This window comes from Peromyscus eremicus, chromosome 4 (assembly GCF_949786415.1).
Source record: "Peromyscus eremicus chromosome 4, PerEre_H2_v1, whole genome shotgun sequence".
NCBI lineage: Eukaryota > Metazoa > Chordata > Mammalia > Rodentia > Cricetidae > Peromyscus > Peromyscus eremicus.
The window spans coordinates 35,702,137-35,722,488 of NC_081419.1; the positions used below are offsets into that span (position 1 = coordinate 35,702,137).

General features: G+C 39.3%; 1 long non-coding RNA gene across 1 annotated transcript; it reads left to right on the forward strand.

Moving 5' to 3' along the window:
• The first annotated feature begins 3,309 nt into the window (after window positions 1-3,309).
• On the forward strand, window positions 3,310-20,028 carry LOC131908076 (uncharacterized). The gene is made up of 2 exons (XR_009378539.1): window positions 3,310-3,359; window positions 19,802-20,028. It is a non-coding gene; the product is annotated as an uncharacterized LOC131908076 (long non-coding RNA).
• Window positions 20,029-20,352: the final 324 nt, after the last annotated feature.

The window sequence follows — 20,352 nt, forward strand, 5'->3', positions numbered from 1 at the left end:
ATAAATAGGCTTTTTAAAGTGCTTATCAGTTTGTTCAATTTGGTGAACGTAATCAGTAAAATATTAACTGTTTGCTACTAGTGAGACAACTGGGGGCTCGTCAAACAGTTTGAACAACGCTCCTGTCTTTAAATCAGCCCCGTGGTGCAGTTCCCATGGTGCAGGACACACAGTTTATGCTAGTAGAAATCTATGAGTGGTAAATGCAACATCAATGGCAGATCTATCCTCCGTATTTTAAATCAGCAACCAGATATGCAGGCTGAAAAGGTATGATCAAGTAACTCTGCGTCCCTCATTTAAATTCTTCCGTTTTATCTAGACCAATTGGACAAATAACAGTGTTCTGTTTGGTTTGGTTTATTTTACTTTTGGCTTTCTTGTAGAAAATTCAGCACAGGTTTTCATGTGACTTAGATGCACCCTCTTTGGGTTCTCGTACTTCTTTGTGCATGACTCTATCAGACCCCCTCATTAGCTTGGTTTATTCACTTCTGTTTTCCCCCCACACTCTGTGCCTTCCTTGAGGACAGGAACAAGCAAGTCTTTCTTGACTTTGCATCCCCAGGGCCTAGGAATGTGCCTGGAACATAGTATTTGCTTAATAAATATTTGGTAAGTGAATAAAATAACCAACTCAATGGGAGATAAAGTTCAAAGTAATGTGAATTAATATTAACAACTTGTCCTTTGCTTTGTCTTAATCCTCTTGCCCTACCCCTCTCATTGGCCTCTTCTCTTGCTCTCTTTTCTCTCTTCTCCCTCCCAAAATGCTGTGTGTGGTTAACTGTTACCTAGGGCTAGAAAAGAAAAGCATAACTAGGGTCTAGTACACAGCCTTCAGTAAACAATTTTAATTTTTATTATATTCTATTTATTTCTGTTGTGCACATACACAAGTACACAGGGCGTGTATGTAGAGGTCAAAGGACAGCTTGCAGGAGTTGGTTCCCCCCTTACCACCATGTGGTTCCTGGAGATGGAACTTGGGTCATCAAGCTTGGCAGAAGGCACCTTTACCTGACAATATGTCTCATTGACCCAATAAGTGGTTTTTGAACTAAAACAATGAGGAAGTCACAGGAAGAGTAACAGTTTAAAAAAAAAGTAAAAGGGGTATTTTGGAGACGCTATGCTGCCGGCCTCTCCTTCACTCTTTACCCTCGGTTCTCTATATTCACAAAGTTATGGTGACTATTCATTTGAGAGATGAATTAACATAATGAGTATTCAAGTATTCCTAGTAACATAAACAAAGATGTAAGTGAAAGCCAGGCATGGTACAGCAACAGCAAAAATCCCAATACTCTGGAGGCTGAGGCTGCAAGGTCTGAGCAAGCCTGAGTCCGGCTTGGTCTGCAAACTTCTAAAACTAATCAATAATTTAAATGATAAATTCATGTTAAGAAGACTCAACCTTGATGTTTCAGATTGCAGCCCATTTCTCTGATGAGTTAAATAAATCCCTGACTCTCGGTTTGTAAGGAAATCATCTGTAACCAATGATGCTCAGAGTATAGGAGGAATCAAACCCATACCTTCCCAACACTTACTAAACAACAGGTAGAATCCACACTATAGGTTCAATGTAATTCGATCAGTGTCTGAATATTTGTTTCCTACATGTTTGTTAAATATTTACATGGAAGAATCACATCAATTAATGTGTAAAACTAGTCTGACTTCAGAGGGAATTTCAGTATAATTAGGAAAGTGAAAAGGGTAGAATGTTGGCGATTTATGAGTGTCAATTTCTCTCCTGTGCAAACCAAATAATCAGAAAAAGGCAAAATTTTTACTGCAGAACATATATGAAACTTTCTGTGTCTTGTTATGATTCTCTAGACTGATTCTTTGTCTTATTATGATCTCTAAGCTGGATATTGACACAAGTCTTTAGTTGCTTTACACCCAGTTTTAAAATCAGGTTTTGCTATTGAGTTATCACTGTTTTATTAAAAGGTTCATTATAAAATATTTATGTAAGTGTAATAAAATTTGAGATGTAATATTAAAGAATTTATTTTATATGTCATTTTAAGAAAATTTGTACTATACAGGCAAAATGTTTCTTTAGATAATTTTAGGAGAATAATTTAACTTATTAATGCTAAAACTCACCAAATTCAGTAAACTATTTCAATGGAAAGATCCTATTAGTCACTGACCTAGAAGTGTTTCAGATTATTTTGATAGTGTGTGGTATGTCAGATAGCACAATATCATTTTTACATGCTTGACTTTAAGAAAAAATGGCTGTTCTTGTGAAGACCTTGCACAAGGTGTTTTAGAAGTTTGTGGATACTTTTATTTTTGAAAAAGATAAAGAGCAAACTAGCATATCACAAAACCTTACTTTGTTTTCTCTTCAGCCATTAAAGCAAGTCTTAGTTTTTCCCGTGTTTAAAATATGAACTACGACTACAAAGATGAGAAACCTTGCTTAGGTTAGACACATGAGAAACATAGAGTTTGGAAGGTGGGGCTGGAGAAATGGCTCAGCGGTAAAGAGCACTGGCCGCCCTTCTAAAGGATGAGGACTCAATTCTCAGTACCCACAGGTCAGCTCTCAACTGTCTGTAACTCCAGCTCCAGGAAATCTGACACCCTCACACAGACATGCATGCAAGCAAAACACCAATGCACATAAAATAAAGATAAATAAAATACTTTTAAAAATAATTCAGAAGGTTTTCCAGATCCAAGCTGCCCAGAGAGTGAATGGGTACCTGAAGACTAGACCAAGGGCAGAGTAAGTCACATACACTCCATTCACAAAAATACCTCCCTGTCTTTAGGTTGAAATCCCTCATTACCTAGATTCCATGTGGATTAAATGCTATCATTTAAATGCAAAGTAGGTAGAATGAAATATTAGATTACAACTGTTAATAATAACTCACAAGACTGTAAACAATTCTCAAAATCATCTATTCCCACCTCTGTTCTACACTCTGGGTCCAGCTCTGTCTGGGGTACAGATGGTGAAATTGAGGATGGAAGGCAGAGCTTATGGCAAACAGTCAGTGGAGTTATCCTTTCCATTTGGGTGATGCTGCCACTTGTCAGTGTGGTATCCATGTCTTTTGGTGGTATCAAAAGATATGGGATTTGAATATAAAACAGAATTACTACTATCTTTTTTAGTGTTTATCACTTGGTAGACAAGATTTTCATTTTCTCTACCTGAGATTCTTGTTATTATTCAAGGAAAAATCAGATTTGTCTTTAATAGTTGTTTTAAAGAGAAAATTAAGCAAATGTTTGTGATGTGGTAGTTAATCACCTTTTCTCTTTTCTTTTTAATGAGAAGCCCCTCAACTGTGTAAAAATCTGAATATCAGCTGCTATTTCTAAAGGTAAGCCAAGTTGACGAACAACCACATCAATGGTAACTCATAATAAAACTTTCACGGTTCTTAAAATATAACAGCATTCTACCAACTTCAATTTTCAAAAGAAGTCAGTCACAGCAAACTGCGAGCATCCAGGCCCCATGAGAGCTAAGTCTCGCATTTTGTTCATATGGTCTGGCCAATGCCTAGAGCACTGCCCATCACATCTCATGGAAAGGCATGAACACTAAAAAAAAATGATGAGTGAAAAATCTTTTGATTGTCCCAGAGGATGGGGGGGGGGGCTATAGAGAAAAAGAAGAATATAGACTGTCGGCCAATGTGTTTATTGGCATGCAATAGCTGTAAAAACTTATAATAAGAAAGAAAGGGAAGAGCGCCCAAAAAGAGGACTCGGGGAATAAGGGCTCATGCTGTCAAACCTGGGTTCGATAACCAAAGCCACACGGTGGCAAGAGAGAACCAGCTTTCAGTTTGTCCTCCGACATGCATATGTGCACCATGGCACAAGTACAAATAAATAAATGCCAACCGTGGTTTTTTTTTTATTATTATTATTTTAAAGAAAATACAGCAGCCAGGGTTTGCTGGGTACCCACTGCTGTCAAGGGCTCTACCGCCTTTGTCTTTATCCCCCACAGCCCCAGGGATGGTTGCATGACCTCCATCCTAAGCAAGGTCACCGCGACACGAGGAGAAGAGTGGATTCCCTAAGAGAATCAGCCTGCTGCCGTAACTAAAATTTAAACTGAGACTTAGCTCACAATTCTGTAGCTATTTACTCTACCGTATCCTCTCAAACTTCCAAAATAGAAAAAAGTCTGGCAGGCCCAAATGCAGAGGTAGAGTGTGAGAAGGGAATAGTCGAAGACAGCCTCGCCAAAAAGGAACAGAGAAGTCTTATACATTGACGAATCTAGAAAAGCCTTTCTGAAACACAATGGTGAGCCAGGCCTGGGCTACACAATCAGCTCCAGGCTTGCCTTGACTAAATAGTGAGACTCCTCTGAAAGGTCAAGAACGGCGTTGGGGGGCGGGGCGTGTAACAGTGATCCCTCTTGCAATGTTGAAATTTCATTGGTCTTTTTTTTTTAAGCATATTATTTTAGTTACAATGTATCTAATAGCATTATGCCAAAGAGCAAAAAAACGTTTCCCTGTTAGAATTTTCAGATGACCTGGAGTATGCATGTCCATGGTCCTAGTTCATTTCAGTAGGTCCTACATAAGCCAACATTTGCAATTTCTGGAGCACCCCTGCTGGTTCAGTAAGTGAATGATCATGTAAGATGAGAACCTCAGCTGCCCCCCCCCCCCCCCCCCCCCCCCCCGCGCACTCTGGCAGCCTGCAGAGAACCTTGTGGCTGTGAGAAATGCTGAGTAAGTTCATGTCAGTAGCACTGAGTGGGAGATCAAAGTTTCACCTGAACAAGTTAGAGAAAGTCACACTGTGCCCCAGGGAGGAAAAAGCTAAATGGAACTAAATTAAAGTTTATTAGATTGATCAGACAGTATGCTAATCAGTGATCTGCTTCTCAAGTCACACTATCTACCCTGATTGAAATGGGCATGGCTGACACCAGCAAATGAGTTTTAGACACTTGATGTATACACACAGAACATGTTTGGGCAGATTCAAATCAAATCAAGGTATGGTAAGCTAATGTTTAAGTCATATTAATGTAAAGGAACAGAGATCCTAATGTGGTAACAGCAAATCAATTTGAAACATCAACTCTGGTGGAAAAAAAATAATTTCTTACATACAAAGAAATCACCAAACAGTTGGTTTGATGATTATCAACAGGTCAAGACTTACGGGAGAGCAGAACCGAGGAAAGTTAAGCAGAATCTAAGAACATAGAAAATTGGAAATTAAGGCAGCACACCTAATTGGGCACATCTAATCAAAGCCTGACATTCGTTTCTAATTTAAAAGGCAGTTCCTGAGTCTGGAGGGAGCTGAGGTCAATACCCTGAACCCACTTGAAAGTGAGACATAGCAGTGCATGCTTGTAATCCCAGCACTGAGGAGGCAGACACAGGCTGATCCCTGATGCTTTCTGGCCAGTCAGTCTAGCAGAGTTAAAGCTCCAATGGGAGAGACTCTGTCTCCAAAAATAAGGTAGGGAGCTGACATGAGTTCATTATGCCAGAAACATAGATGAATATGTTTGTATCTTTTCACTGTGTCAGAGTTCATTAAGTCATAAGAAAGTCACATGGTTCAGTTCACTATGCCAGAAACATAGATGAATATGTTTGTATCTTTTCACTGTGTCAGAATTCATTAAGTCGTAAGAAAGTCACATGGTTCGGCAGCTTCAATAACATCAGTTTTCCAAACAATCCCTTCTACCATAATCTGGCCAAGGTGAGTGCAGATTTTTTATTCCAATCTTAACTATTGCTATACAATATCATATCACACATAACACAATACACAGTAAATGGACCTAACTATGTATATGCATATATGTGTTTTACAGAAATAATATGAGTTAAAGGGCCGTAGCAGAGTTCAAAAGGTCTCAGAGCTGGGCTGAGAAAGCCTGTATTGATTAAACAAACCAGACCAGTGCCAGGAGGGCGTTGTTGGGGGTCAGGGTTTAAGAGTAAAGCTGTTCCAGCTATGAGGTGAAAAACCAAACCAATTCAGAACAGAAAGTAGCAGGTCAGGTACAGGTGGGCAAACAGCTGGATGGGCAGACAGTCCAGTAGGCCACATCTCTAGCAGGCAACCTAGCAGAGCTAAACTCCCAAGGAAAGTCGGGGAGTCTTCTGTTGACCTTTGACGAGCCCAACATCAGAGGGCAGGTTGATGTGGGTCCCTTGCCATTGCACTGTCAGACTTGATAGATGTTCATCGCCTTATGGGACCCAGGCAAGGAGGTTTCAGCCTTTCCTCAGTCTGGTGTGTCTAAGCTCTTGGGTTTGGTTTCCCTGATATGATTTTAACACACGCATGTGTCTCTACAGTCTCAGTTTACCCTGATCAACGTAAAGGGTGACTCCCTTTCTTTTTTTTTTTTTTTTTTTTTTTTTTGGTTTTTCGAGACAGGGTTTCTCTGTGTAGCTTTGCGCCTTTCCTGGAACTCACTTGGTAGCCCAAGCTGGCCTCGAACTCACAGAGATCCACCTGGCTCTGCCTCCCGAGTGCTGGGATTAAAGGCGTGCGCCACCACCGCCCGGCTGGTGACTCCCTTTCTACTCACAGGAGTAAGTCATTCTTCTGTCTATGGTGCATGGTGGCTTCTGACAAACGGTGCAATCTGTGTGCCCATGCTGAAGTGGCAACCATCCTCTTCCTTCAAGATAGAGTCAAAAACTGATGAAGAGCTGGAGAAATGGCTCACCATTTAAGAGGACTGCTTACTCTTCCAGAGGACCTAGGTTTGATTCTCACTATCCACATGACAGCTGAGCCCCATCAGTAACTCCAGTTCCAGAAGATTCCAGCTTCAGAGGGCAATGCACGGATGTGGTACACAGACATACATGCAGGCAAAGCACCCATACACATTAAAAATATAAATAAATAATTCTTTTTTTTAGTTGATAGTAAGATGGAATCTCTTAGGGATGGCATAGTCTTTAAAAAAAAACAACATCTTATATAAATACGGAGTGACTTAGCGTAAAGGCATAGCTTAACGTCAACAAGAGCAACTGAAGAAAACATCTGATATCAACCTCTGACTTACAGATGCACACACACAAACACACACACACACACTCATACACATGAACATGCATGCTCAAGACATGCACACTTAGGCATACACTTACACACACAACCCACACATGAACATACACAAACACACACACACACACACACACACACACACACACACACACACACACACAATCCTCTCCAACAGCTCCAGAGTTACACTCAGACTTTGAGGGATGACTCTTTAGCCTGTATCCCTCTTGCTTTGTGATAAGCCTCCCAGGGTCTTACCTGGCAGATGTGCACGGCTACCTGGGCAGCCAGGGCCTGTGCAGAGCTTCCTTGTGTTCCCCATTGTCTCCTCTCCAACATCTCACATCTCTCTGTGAAACAGTTTCCTGTCCCACTAGCCTGATTCTTGCTCTAAGTCAGACCATATCCTTGGCCTTGGTGGGCTGTGCATTTCCTCCATTTGCTTCCTTCCAGGCTGGCCACCTTTACTGACACCACCAAATGAGCTTGAGTTTTTCACCCTCCACTCCAAATTTGACCAGGCTTCTGCAGCAGTGCACCTGTGAGGACTGTCAGGACTTTACAGACATGCTAAGCCATCTGAGGAATTACAGGGAACAAGGCTGGAAAGGAGATGGCCCCAGGCAGGAATACCACCATCTCCCACTGGAGTTTTAATGAATAAAAATTCCTCAGTTGGTTGTTCTTTCTGTGGCTGACTTGTGAAAACCATTTTTTGATATTTTTTTCATCTAGTTCCAAGGCTTGATTTGAAGGAAGGGGGCTTGTCTACAGTCCCGAAAGGCTCATTCCCACTGCTTCTTCTGCCTTCAGTGATGGACTCCAGTGAACATATTTAATTTCTTCCCAGTTTCTTTATTTTATCATCTTTATTCATTGGGATTATGTCTTTTTCTTTCTATTTGCATTATTTTTTTCATTTTATATCTGTCACTAAACATGTTTTATCCATCCTTTCTTTTAAGCCATTTAGCATTTAGATACAATCCTAATCCTTAATATAGGGTAATGTAAAGCACATGTTTGGTTTTTTTTTTTTTCATTTAAGGAAAAACTGTAAAGCTGGGCTTGGTGGTACATGTCTTTAATCCAAGTACTCAAGAGCCAGAGGCAGGAGGATCTCTGTGAGTTAGAGACCAGCCTAGTCTACATAGTTAACTCCAGGACAGCCAGGACTACACAGAAAGACCATGTCTCAATAAAAGAAGGAGGAGGATGAGAAGGGGAGGAGGAGAAGGAAGAAGAAAGAGAGACAGACAGACAGACAGACAGACAGAGACAGAGACAGGAGACAGAGACAGAGAGAGAGCTGAGCTGATTCTTTTTTGGAATAACCAGCCTAAGAGTTATAGGAAACATCTCCACTGGTAGAGCATTGCCTATTGGAAACATCTCCCTTGATAGATCATTGCCTATTGGAAACATCTCCATTGGTAGATCATTGCCTATTGGAAACATCTCCCTTGATAGATCATTGCCTATTGGAAACATCTCCCTTGATAGATCATTGCCTATTGGAAACATCTCCATTGGTAGATCATTGCCTATTGGAAACATCTCCATTGGTAGATCATTGCCTATTAGAAGCATCTCCATTGGTAGAACATTGCCTAGCACGCTTTGAGCCCATGGATTGGATCTCTAGAACCATGTAAGTGAGATGTGGTGGTTCATGCCTACACTCCCAGCACTCTGGAGGAAAAAGCAAGAGGATCAGAAGCCCAAGATCATCCTCAGCTAATAAAGAGTTTGAGACTAATGAGTACATGACACATTGTCCCAAAAGAGAAGAGGTAAACTCAAGGAGCACCTGGAAGGACTTTGATGAAGTGTCTCTTAGCACAGTTTTAAGACTGTGAACTGAAGGGGATGACTTTTCCATTAGCGTACAATTGGCAATGGTGTCACCAGAAAAGTGCTACTGGCTTCTGGTAGAGGAAGGAGAAGACCAGTGCTAGAACAGGTCCCTATAAAAAAGAATTGTACAACAAAAGTATCAAGAGTACCAAGGTTAAGAAAGCCAGCAGTGGGGCTGGAGAGATGGCTCAGTGGTTAAGAGCACTTCCAAAGGTCCTGGGTTCAATTCCCAGCACCCACACAGCAACTCACAACTGTCTGTAACTCCAGCACACAGGGAACTCGACACCCTCACACAGAAATGCATGCAGGCAAAACACCAAGGCACATAAAATAAAAATAAATAAATGAAAGAAAAAGAAGAAGAAAGCAAGCAGATGCTATGGATGTAACTCAGGGTTAGAGTGCTTGCCTAGTGTGTGAGGCCATGGCTTCCATCCCCAGAACAATAAATAAATAAATGGGAAAAAAAAGAAAACAACAAAGATTCTGCTAGGGAATCAAAGCAAGAAGAGACTACATTTAGATCCAAATAAATAAGTTTGGAAGGATTGTTGCCAAAACCCATTTAAAAATGGTCATATGGCAGGGGTTCATCCAAGTTTTAGAAGAACTAGGTTTATATTATTTGAAGAAATTTCAGGAAAAAATAAATTTACAAATATGAACCTAGGCACAAAATTAAAATATTTTAAAATTTAAAAGTCAGTAATGTTTAAGATCTAATAAATATGGCCACCCTCACAACATCCAGGGGGAAAAAATGTCATAACATTATAGCAGTTAACTAAGAAACATCCATGCAGGGAAATTTGTATCATTTGGGATATAAGCAGTAAACTTACAGGACATTCAAGTTTTTGTAGGTAGTGACTGGTGTTAAATACTCTTTCTCCTAGTTCATTATTTTGTTTTATGTTATCTTCATCGATATTGGTAATCCTTGTCAAAGCACCAACAACATGCTTTACAATGTACAAGCATAATTCACTTGTTTCTTGATTGGATTGTGAAACAATTGAGAGCTTATTTATTTATTCTATTCATAATTTGTCTCTTCTTAGTGAACTAGAGCTTTGATATGACTGGAAATTTTTGTTTTATGTTTTCATTGAGAGTAGCTTATATTGATTTAATCACTCACATTATTATTTATTCTCCACATTCTACTAGCTTTGTAATTTAATAGTCTATTCTTTTAATAAACAGAGAAATGGTAAAATAAAGTACCCTTTACTTATCTCCTAATTATGAAGTCCCAAATTCCTTGCTTGTTTTATTGAGATGTCTAAAATATCCTTTCATTATATACTTGTCAACTTCAGAACACATTTTTCCTCTTAACAAAAATATGACCATGTGAACACATTGTCAGATCCTCTCTCTGGATCTTAGAAAAGAGCCTGTGCATATGAGTAGCTCCAGTGTTTAAGTTGTGTTCATTTTATTGAGATATCCTGCTAAATGAAGTTATTGTCAAACGTTGGCCAAGCAGGAAAGAAACTAGGGAAATGAGTAATCAATCATCTTTATTGGCAGAGGCCCCACATAGCTAAACCCAACTTAGAGTAAGAGGTAAGGGGCACTGAATGACACTGTTGATCAGCTGGCCTCCTAGGTCGTAGAACAGGGCCAAGAATTAAAAAGCAGAATTTTTTTTTAAAAAGTAAATACAAACTAGACATGGAAAAGTTTATGAGGCAGAAACCCTACACAAAGAACTACAGGCAACTGAGGAAAGCTGGGAGTGGGAGAGGAAGTCTTCCCCAGGGAAGAGCACACCAATTGGTTGTACACTGTACAACCGAAACATCAGCCCTGAAAACATACATACTAGTAATATACAGACTGAACAGGTTTTGTTTAAGATTTAAGAATATATATATTCTTATATATATTTAGGAATATTATAGCTCGAATCCTAACTGGTCTTATAATTAAAAAAAAAAAAAAAACAGAGCCAGATATTGGGGTAAATGCTGAAAGATCAGAGAGACAAAGGAACAAGCCACGAGAGAAACTTCTCACCGTTACCAGATAGATCCTCAGGCTGAATGGAAGGCAAGATCCTATCTCCATGAATCCTCTGACTGAAAGCCTCTGAGTCCTCAGCCAAAAAAGAGGCTTAATTGCTGTCTCCTCACACTTTATATGCCTTTCTCCACCTAGCCATTTCACTTCCTTCCTAGTGCTAGAATTAATGGCATGTGTGCTTCCCAAATTCTAAGGCATGAGATCTCAAGTGCTGGGATTAAAGGTGTGTGCCACCACTGCCTGACTTTTATGTTTAATCTAGTGCCTTGCTGTGTCCTCTGATCCTCAGGCAAGCTTTATTTGATACACAATATATCACCACAGAATATATATATGTATATATGTGTGTGTGTGTGTGTGTGTGTGTGTGTATATACACACATGCAATATCAATTAATAAAAACAGAGAGAGAGAAAGAGGCCATGAAATTGAAGGAGAGTCTATGGGTGGATTTGGAGGGAGGAAACAGAAGGGAGAAATAATATAATTAAATTATAATCTCAAAAAAATGTGAAAAGCAGATAAGAAGCTCTGTTAATTGATCTGAATGACTATTATTCTATAGAATTTCTATCCTATGCCAGTTATTTTGGGCCTGCTGTACTTGTGTTCACAAAAGAGAAAATATGAAAAAAAAATAGTATGATTGGTACTTGGTCATAGAGTACCTCGAGGCCTTGTTTTCTCTCTGAGCTCAGTCTAGTCTGCTCTCAGAGGCTACCCTCCATATTTACCTCTGCCTTCCAATGACGGTTAGTCATCCTGTGCAACTCATAAGGTCTGTCTGGTCCTGAAGCTCACTGTGTGTGTCTGGCCGTCTGCAGCTGAGGTGTTACTGGCTCATTCAGTCTCAGCATGAGCTCCACATTGGCTGTGCACACTGTATTCATGATTCCTCTAAACACAATTTGGGGCACAATAAACCTTATCAGAGGCTCTGATGTTCACGACAATGCGTCCCAAACTAAACAGAGACTTCCTGTTTAGGAGGAAGAAGAGGAAAGAAATGGAGGAGGAGGGAGTGTCAGCAGCAGGTCTAGCTAAAGTACTATTTGTGACTACTGCACAGTCTTGGTTCAGTAAAGCATACTTATCCTCTAATACATTCACATATCATAATCATTTTGAAAGCTTCAACACATGTCTTCTAATGGTGTCACTCTATATAATGAGATATGCAAATTAGAATGTTATAGAGTCTTAATTGCATTATATCATTCAGAGTTGTAAATGTTCAGCTAGTTACAGCTCAGATAGGGCAATCAGTAGAAGAAAAAAAAGAAGAAGAAATATCCTTTTGGCTGTTTAACCAAAAATGAAATAGACTCACATTGCTAATGGGGAAATTAATATGCTCCTCAGATGTATATTATAATATCATCACTTCCTAATAAATGCTTTATGAACCCTGGCTTCAGCATTTTGGGGTCCCAAGGCACTATTTCATGTATTGTGCTAAAGCTTACAATAAACTCCCAAAGAACAAAAAAAAAGAAAGAAAATAAAAAGAAAAACTCCTAAAGAACTAAAAAAAAAAAGTAAAAGTTGAAACCAATATGGTTTTTCAGGTAAAGAATATGACAGCATATTCTCGGTCAAAGAAAAAATGTCTTTCCTCTCATACACTTTCCATGTCACTAAATAATTTCCATCATGTTACTTCCCCACTTCCAAGAGGACAGTGTTCTAGGACCATACTCTTTCAGGTTGTCTTTATCTGGCTCACTTACTGCAGTTTCTTGGATTATCTGATTAGATCACACAGAGTTTTAATCATATCATAAAGAGAAAATTTTAAGCAGAAAAATCACAATACTCTCTAAGACAATCTAGTTCTACCATTTGATCTTAGAAAGATGTGTTTTACTCACTTACCTAAGAAGCAACCACACCAGGACTTCTCCATGATGATACATTGAATGGGTTCAAAATGATCTCATCAGATTTCCAAGACAAGGCACTGGAATGGCATCCCTATTTCTGCCAGTATCATTATTTTCATATGCATCATCTCTTAAGTTGTCATTTCTTCTTTTATTCATTGTCTATAGTGAAGTAGCTCACAAGTGACAGTGATCTTTCACCCTAAATGTTTCTTAGACTCTCTTCTTTTCCTTCATTCCCTACCACCACCAATACATTGACCATACTTATTCATGCTGTACTTATTATAGCATGTGCTTTCTACGATCAAATGATAGAACTAAATCATCTTAGACAACGTAGAGCATCCTGCAAATCCTCTGCCACTGAGCTACAGCCATAGCCAACCATCTCCACTTACATGTCTGCTTTGTTAACTTTTCTACTTCTAAAGTAACTTCCAAGCTTCAGTTCTATGGTATTACCATGCTACAATTTAGGGGTTTTTCTCTGCCTTCCCAATTCTGAAGTTCAGCACAATCACCAAATATATATTTTATTGGTGCTTACAAATTTTAACCATAAAATTTCCAAGGTGAGAGGACTCTGGTGGTCATTAAATGTCACCCTTTCATTTGAGTTCACTGTTAGAAATGACATATTGGGTAGGTAATAAATGAGACTCAATCCAGCCTTCCTGATTTCACCTTCTCAAGTAACATTTTTTCATTGGGGTTAAGCGATGTCTAACCCAGTATGAATTGGTGTAGGTAGTGGAGTATAGCATGAATCTTAGAAGGTCTTATTAATGAAAATAAACCTGAAGCCAGGTATTGGGGTGAATGCTGGAAGATCAGAGAAGCAGAACAAGCCACAGCTTCCTCACCTCACCAATTCCTCAGCTGATCCTGTTTCCTCAGACTGGAAGCTTCTGAATCCTCATCCAGAATGAATCGCAGCTGAACTGCTGCTCAAAAGCCTAAAAGCTTAACCAGCTCTAGTTCCTTGTCTTCATGCCTTATATACCTTTTTGCTTCCTGCCGTCACTTCCTGGGATTAAAGGCATGAGTCGCCATGCCTGGTTATTTCCAGTGTAGCTTTGAACTCACAAAGATCTGGATGGATCTCTGCCTCCAGAAGGCTAGGATTAAAGGTGAGTGCCACCATTTTCTGGCCTCTATGTCTAGTGGCTGTTCTGCTCTCTGACCCCAGATAAGTTTATTAGGGTGAACAATACTTTGGGGAACATAACACCACCACAGTGGAGGATGGAGATGTTTTAGCCAAAGGGCCAGAGAAATAGATAACACTCAGATATTCCCTTCTTAAAATGCCAATTCCATCATTACTTCATATATTATTATATGTTTCTCTAAGTCCTAGGAGTCAGGAGCACAGAATTATATTGAGTGAAAAGAGATCATCTTAGAAGGTTACATGCTACATTGTTATTGTTCCATTTATATAATTTTTAAGTGATAAAATCATAGATATAATGATACTCATGACTCCCAAGGATTAGGGAAATAAGTGGATGGGAGGTTGCTAATAAAAGATACATAAATAACTTTGAAGTGATGTGACAGCTTGTATTTGACCACAGTAGTAGTTCTGAACATCTATACTGTGGTGATACAGCATAGACAAACACAAGCATAAAAATGAGAACAGATGAAATTGGTACTACCTGCATAAGCTCAGTGGATTCTACCGACAGTAGTTCTTCAGTTATAATGTGACTATCACTGAAGGAGACTAGATGGGGTATCTTGGTATGTTTCTAACAATAACTAGGTCCTGAATATGAAATATAAAGTTTGGATTTTTTTAAAGTCAGTGGTATAAAAAGAGTAGCAGAGTTTGTTGGAGTTAGATTGATTTTTAAACACCTGATTTAAAGTTCAGTTTCAAGAGGAACACTCACGGGGGATAGTACCAGAATATTCTTCACGTATGGCTGGAATTTGTTAATTGAGCACCTAATATATGTCAGGGTCACTGACTACTTTCTCTTCTATTTTTCACTGAAGTCAAAAACTTTACCATTTACTAAATTTAGGAGCTCTCTAATCTAGTCCTTTTAATATATTGATCTCCAAACCACGATGTAGACACTTCATTCTTTGGGCAAACTGTATACATTATCATTCATTGCTTAATTCTTGGGGACAATTTAAAAATATTTCATCCATCAATACACAGAACAGCATCTTGATTCCATGGCTCTCTTACACCTTAAAACACAAGTCTTCGAAAGCCTACATAGGTCAAAGCCATAATGGCTCTACTCAGTCACAAAACTTGTTCTTGGTCGTGGTGCACGAATTATGTCTATAACGACTAATTTTGCAATTGTCTGATATCCTGCTAAGAGGACAAAACAAAAATGAAAGTAAGAAAATGAGGGAGCAGCATTAGGAAGAGGGGGAGACAGAGGTAATGGGGGAAAGGAGGACAGGACAAACGGAGGGAGGAGAGAGAATGGGGGGGGGATATCAAAGCCATACAACTACAGAAAGTAATAAATTAGAGCCAGACTCAGGATACACCTGGAAAATGTGTTTTCTCCTGTCCTAGAGGATTATAGTCCAAAAATGCCAACCAAGATGTTTGTTATTAAAGCTTAAATAACCGTGAATGGTTTGCACTTTCAAAGAAAGCTCCTGAAGACAAATTATAAACAAAACTCAAGCTTACTTGACACAGCGTTTAGGTTGCTCTGGGTCATATGGAGGCTCACACTCAACCTATGCCTTCAACACAATCTGGGTTATAACGAGGATGATCTAAGGAGTATGTACTGGCAAGCTATTGCCCAATAAGAACTAATGGAAGAACCGCCTTACTACACCTATGAGTTTGTGTGTCAGAAAGGCTTGGCAGAGAACAGCAGAGATGCTTGGTGTCTGTTCTGCTATGTGTGGTTCCAGGCTCTCATCTCCCTCTGCAAACTTCATCAGCTTGACATAGTGGTCAATGCTGAGAATCCTCACACTCAGGAGGTGGAAGCAGTAGTGAACTAGAAGACAGCCTGGGTTACATGTAGAGGCCGAGTCTTAAGAGAAAGAAAGAAAGAAAGAAAGAAAGAAAGAAAGAAAGAAAGAAAGAAAGAAAGAAAGAAAGAAAGAAGGAAGGAAGGAAGGAAGGAAAGAAAGAAAGAAAGAAAGAAAGAAAGAAAGAAAGAAAGAAAGAAAGAAAGAAAGAAAGAAAAAGAGAGGGGGATGTAGGGAAGGAGAGACACAGGGAAGAAAGAAGAGAAAAGAAAAGAAAAAAGAAATCACTTGTCTTATAGGCCATGACCTTAAAACTCCAAAGCTTTTTGTTGAGAAAGGTTCTCACTGTGTACACCCTTAGCTGACCTGCAACTGGCTGTGTAGACAAGGCTAGACTCAAACTCATAGGGTTCATCTGCCTCTGCCTCTTGAGTGCTGGAATTAAAGGTGTGTGCCAAACCTTCAAATCTTTTAAAGAGACAACTAGATTATTTCACAAGTTCAGGCATGCTGAGGTGCCTAGTACCTTCCACAAGTTTACTGCTGCCTTGGAAAGATAATCATGTACTTCAGAGGGACCCTCTGGAATACTGGTTTTATCTTCATGGCATAAAAATGCCAGGCACCTCACTAGATCTGCTGAGATGATGTGAAAATGCACCAGGCTAGAGTTGGTACAATGGATGAAAGAAATGTCTCTGGGCCCAGCTGTCAGGGTCTAACTCCTGGATTCAATATTTGCTAGTCCCACAACTTTGGGCATGTTACCTAACCTCTCTGTGCTTGTGTCTTTGTTTGTAGAATGGAGAATATAAAAGCATCCTCCTCCCCAGGTTGTTTTATGGTTAAATGGGTTAATCCTTATAAAGAATACACAGTAAGCACTCCATCGATAATAGTTGTAAATAATTATTCATTTACAGCTGGCTTGTTTCCAAAAGGTTTAAACAAGCCAACTGAATAAATAAGGCATTAAGTATGTAAATCAAATCCATATTTATGGTGTTTTTAGAAATACTATACAAAGCAGTAGCTCCTGAACGAAGATCATTGTTTAATGACTCTCGTTCATAGCTGCTGTCAATTCACATCAGAACTGGGGGACTCAGCTCTGTGCAGTGACAGTAACTGTGGAGGAAGGAATAAGGGAAGAAGTCACAAGCATAAGAAGCGCAACAGTACTGGTTCCCTGTCCGTCACCTGTGTTTACCATGTCTTGCCTTTTTCACTTAAATATTCAGCTCTAACATGTTGCCTGACACATGAGTTGCTCGGTACACTTTTATATTTTTATTATTTTTTGATAATGTGTGTGTTTGCGTATACATAGGAGTACAGGTTCCCCCAGAGGCTAGAAGCATCAGATCCCTCTAGAACTGGAGTTTCAGGTATCCAAGAATCAAACTCTCATCCTCTGCAAGAGCAGTAAGCAGCTATAACTTCTGAGCCGCCTCTCCAGCTCTCAATAAAGTTTCAAACATTTGAGTTTCAGAGTTAAGTCCATAAAACAAAAATGTACACATGCCTCCATAATCTTATTTATGGGCTGCTTTTTAGTATGGTTGTTCTCTGTACCAAATTATATTAAGTTCTAAAATAAATTTTAGGCCAACCCAAATCAGCAGTACTGATAAGCACAGGCCAACTCCGTGCATGCAATGTTGTTTATAACAATGAAAAGTGTTTTATGCCTTGTAAAGATGTTATATATGTACCAGAAGCCTTTTTTAACAACTTTAATAACATTTACTTGCCAAGATATGGTTGGTTTTTTTTTTTTTCATTTCCTAACAGTATAAAATGTAATGCCTCTCTTGAGGTACCCACAACATGATGAACATATGCTTTTCCTAGAGCTATATGTGGTGTAGCTTATCTGATACTTTTATTGAATGCCCCATTAGCCTTAGCGGCTGTCTGGGGTAGGATAGTTTGTTAGTTTGGTGTGTGTGTGTGTGTGTGTGTGTGTGTGTGTGTGTGTGTGTGTGTAGGCATATATATATATATATATATATATATATATATATATATATGGCCACTTCATATAGCCCTCAAACTAGTGATCCTCCTGCATTCATTCTCCCAAAGGCTGGATCACAGTAGTACACAACGGTGCCTTGCCTGTCTGCCTTTGTTTCTTTAGATGAAAGGTTCTGTACTACCCCAAACTCCTGACCTCAAGCTATCCTCTTGCCTTAGACTCCTGAGTAGCCAAAACTATAGAGACTCATCACTGCTTGTGCTCTGTAGCTTTCTTTTTTCATTTTTTGTGGTATCTGGTACATAGAAGACACCTCATAAATTTTATTCAATTCATTCATTAGTATCATTTTTCTGTATGAATTCCTTCTTTAGGCATATTTGAGCATGAAGAAAGACATCTTTATCTAAATCTTTATCCTCCAATAAGAATTCAGTGGCCTTAGGGAGGCTGCACAGTTGGCTTTCAATTGCCCTTGGAGGAAAGTTAACAATCTCCAGGGGCCCGTGAGAGTCTGCTCCTACTTCTGCCTTCATACTTCTATCTTTCTGTCCCCCGGTTCTCAATGTCTCTGGAGCTACTTATAAACTGATGTGCTGGTTAATTGTTTGTCAACCTGGCACATGCTTTGATCATCCAGAACAGGAAACCTCAACTGAGAAATTGCCTCTACCAGACTGGCCTTTAGGAACATTAAGGGGACATTCTTCTTGACTAATGACTTATGTGGGAGGGCCCAGCCTACTGTGAGTAGTGTGACCCCCTCCACAAGGAGTCCTGGATTGTGTTAGAAAGCAAACTTAGCAGGCCATGGAGAGCGAGCAAGTAAGCGATGTTCTTCCATAGCCTCTGCTTCAGTTCCTGCCTCCGGGTTTCTGCCTTGAGTTCCTGCCCTGACTTCCTTCATGGTGGACTTTAAGTTATAAAATGAAATAAACTCTTTCCTCCCCCAAGTTGCTTTCCATCATAGTGTCTTTATCACAGCAATCAAAAGCAAACGAGGACAGCTAGTTAACCAGAAATTCCTTGGGAGGATCAAAAACCGGAATGTCAAATTTCTACCTAACCTGTTATTCGAAAGAGCAGCTCCAGGTGATAAACTATTGTCTGTTGGAAATTAGTGAAAGAGAAAGCAGATCACTCTATTAGGCCTTCAGTGATGGTACCTTTCTCTGATTTTTGATTGTTAAGTTCCAAGCATGATATTATCTTGTCCTTGAATTGTAATTTATTTTGATTAGAGACTGATTCTTTCTTTAGTAAATATTTATAACCTTGTCTTTGATAACTGGACTGATACAAACACGTGAATTTTTGACAATGAGCATTATGCCTATTTTTATCATAAATGTTCAATAAAACATAAATTGAATGATTTTTCACAGAAACATTTGCATATTTACACAGCTCCATGCAAGTGATGTATGCAGCACCATTGTCTTAAAAGATGAATCCTTGATTCTGCTGAATCTACTGTGTGGTCTTATTCTCTGGAAAACAAAGGCTTACTACTTAATATGAACTACATTTTCATATGTGTCAACATTTACACTCTTCTTTTTACATAAGAGATCATGGTTTTAATATATGGATATTTCTTTTCTTACAACATGTATGGTTTGCTTTTCTTTTAGAAATGATTAAGCCATTTTTTTAGATTTATTTATTTTATGTGTGAATGTCTTGCCTGCATGTATGTATGTGCACCACATGTGTGTCTAGTGCTCATGGAGATCAGAAGAGGGTACTGGACCTCCAGGAACTGGAGTTGTGATATGGGTCTCAACTATCCCACCATGTGGGTTCTGGGCATCATACCCAGTCCTCTGAAAGAACAAATGCTCTTAACTTCTGAGCCATCTCACAAACCCCAACTGGGCATTATATTACAGTACTTGAAAAATAATGGTAGTGTGCACATTTCTTAATGTACAAATATATTGGCTAGAGAGTAACAGTGATTTTTCTGCTCCAACAGCTACCAGACTTGACTTTTGTTTGCCTTTATAGAAATTACAAAGAAGCAATCACAACATGTCAAACTTCAAAAGAAGTCACACTCCATAAAGAGCTGTCCATAGAAGAATCTATGCCTTCAACTGGACCGTGCAATCTGCTTTGAAATGTCACCTAAACATACAGAAGCTGCCTTAACAAATACAAGATGTCCTCATTTCGAGGTTCTGAATTACCTTTTGCATAAGATTTATCACCAGTAAGACATATGGCAAACTTGATTATCAACTTAGAAGTTGATGCAGAGAGATTATACAGAGAACTGTGGATGGAGATATTGAGGGGGAAAGGAAGGGAGGGGGGAAGGGAAGAGGTAACATGAAGACATTTTCAAAAACAAAATGTAATCAACAAGCAGCACGATGGAAATCAGTATAGAGGTTTTTCAAAAAAGAATAAAGCACCGGGCAGTGGCACACACCTTTAGTTCCAGCAGGAGGCAGAGCCAGGTGGATCTCTGTGAGTTCGAGGCTAGCCTGGTCTACAGAGTGAGATCTACAACAGGCACCAAAACTACACAGAGAAACCCTGTCTCGAGAGAAAAA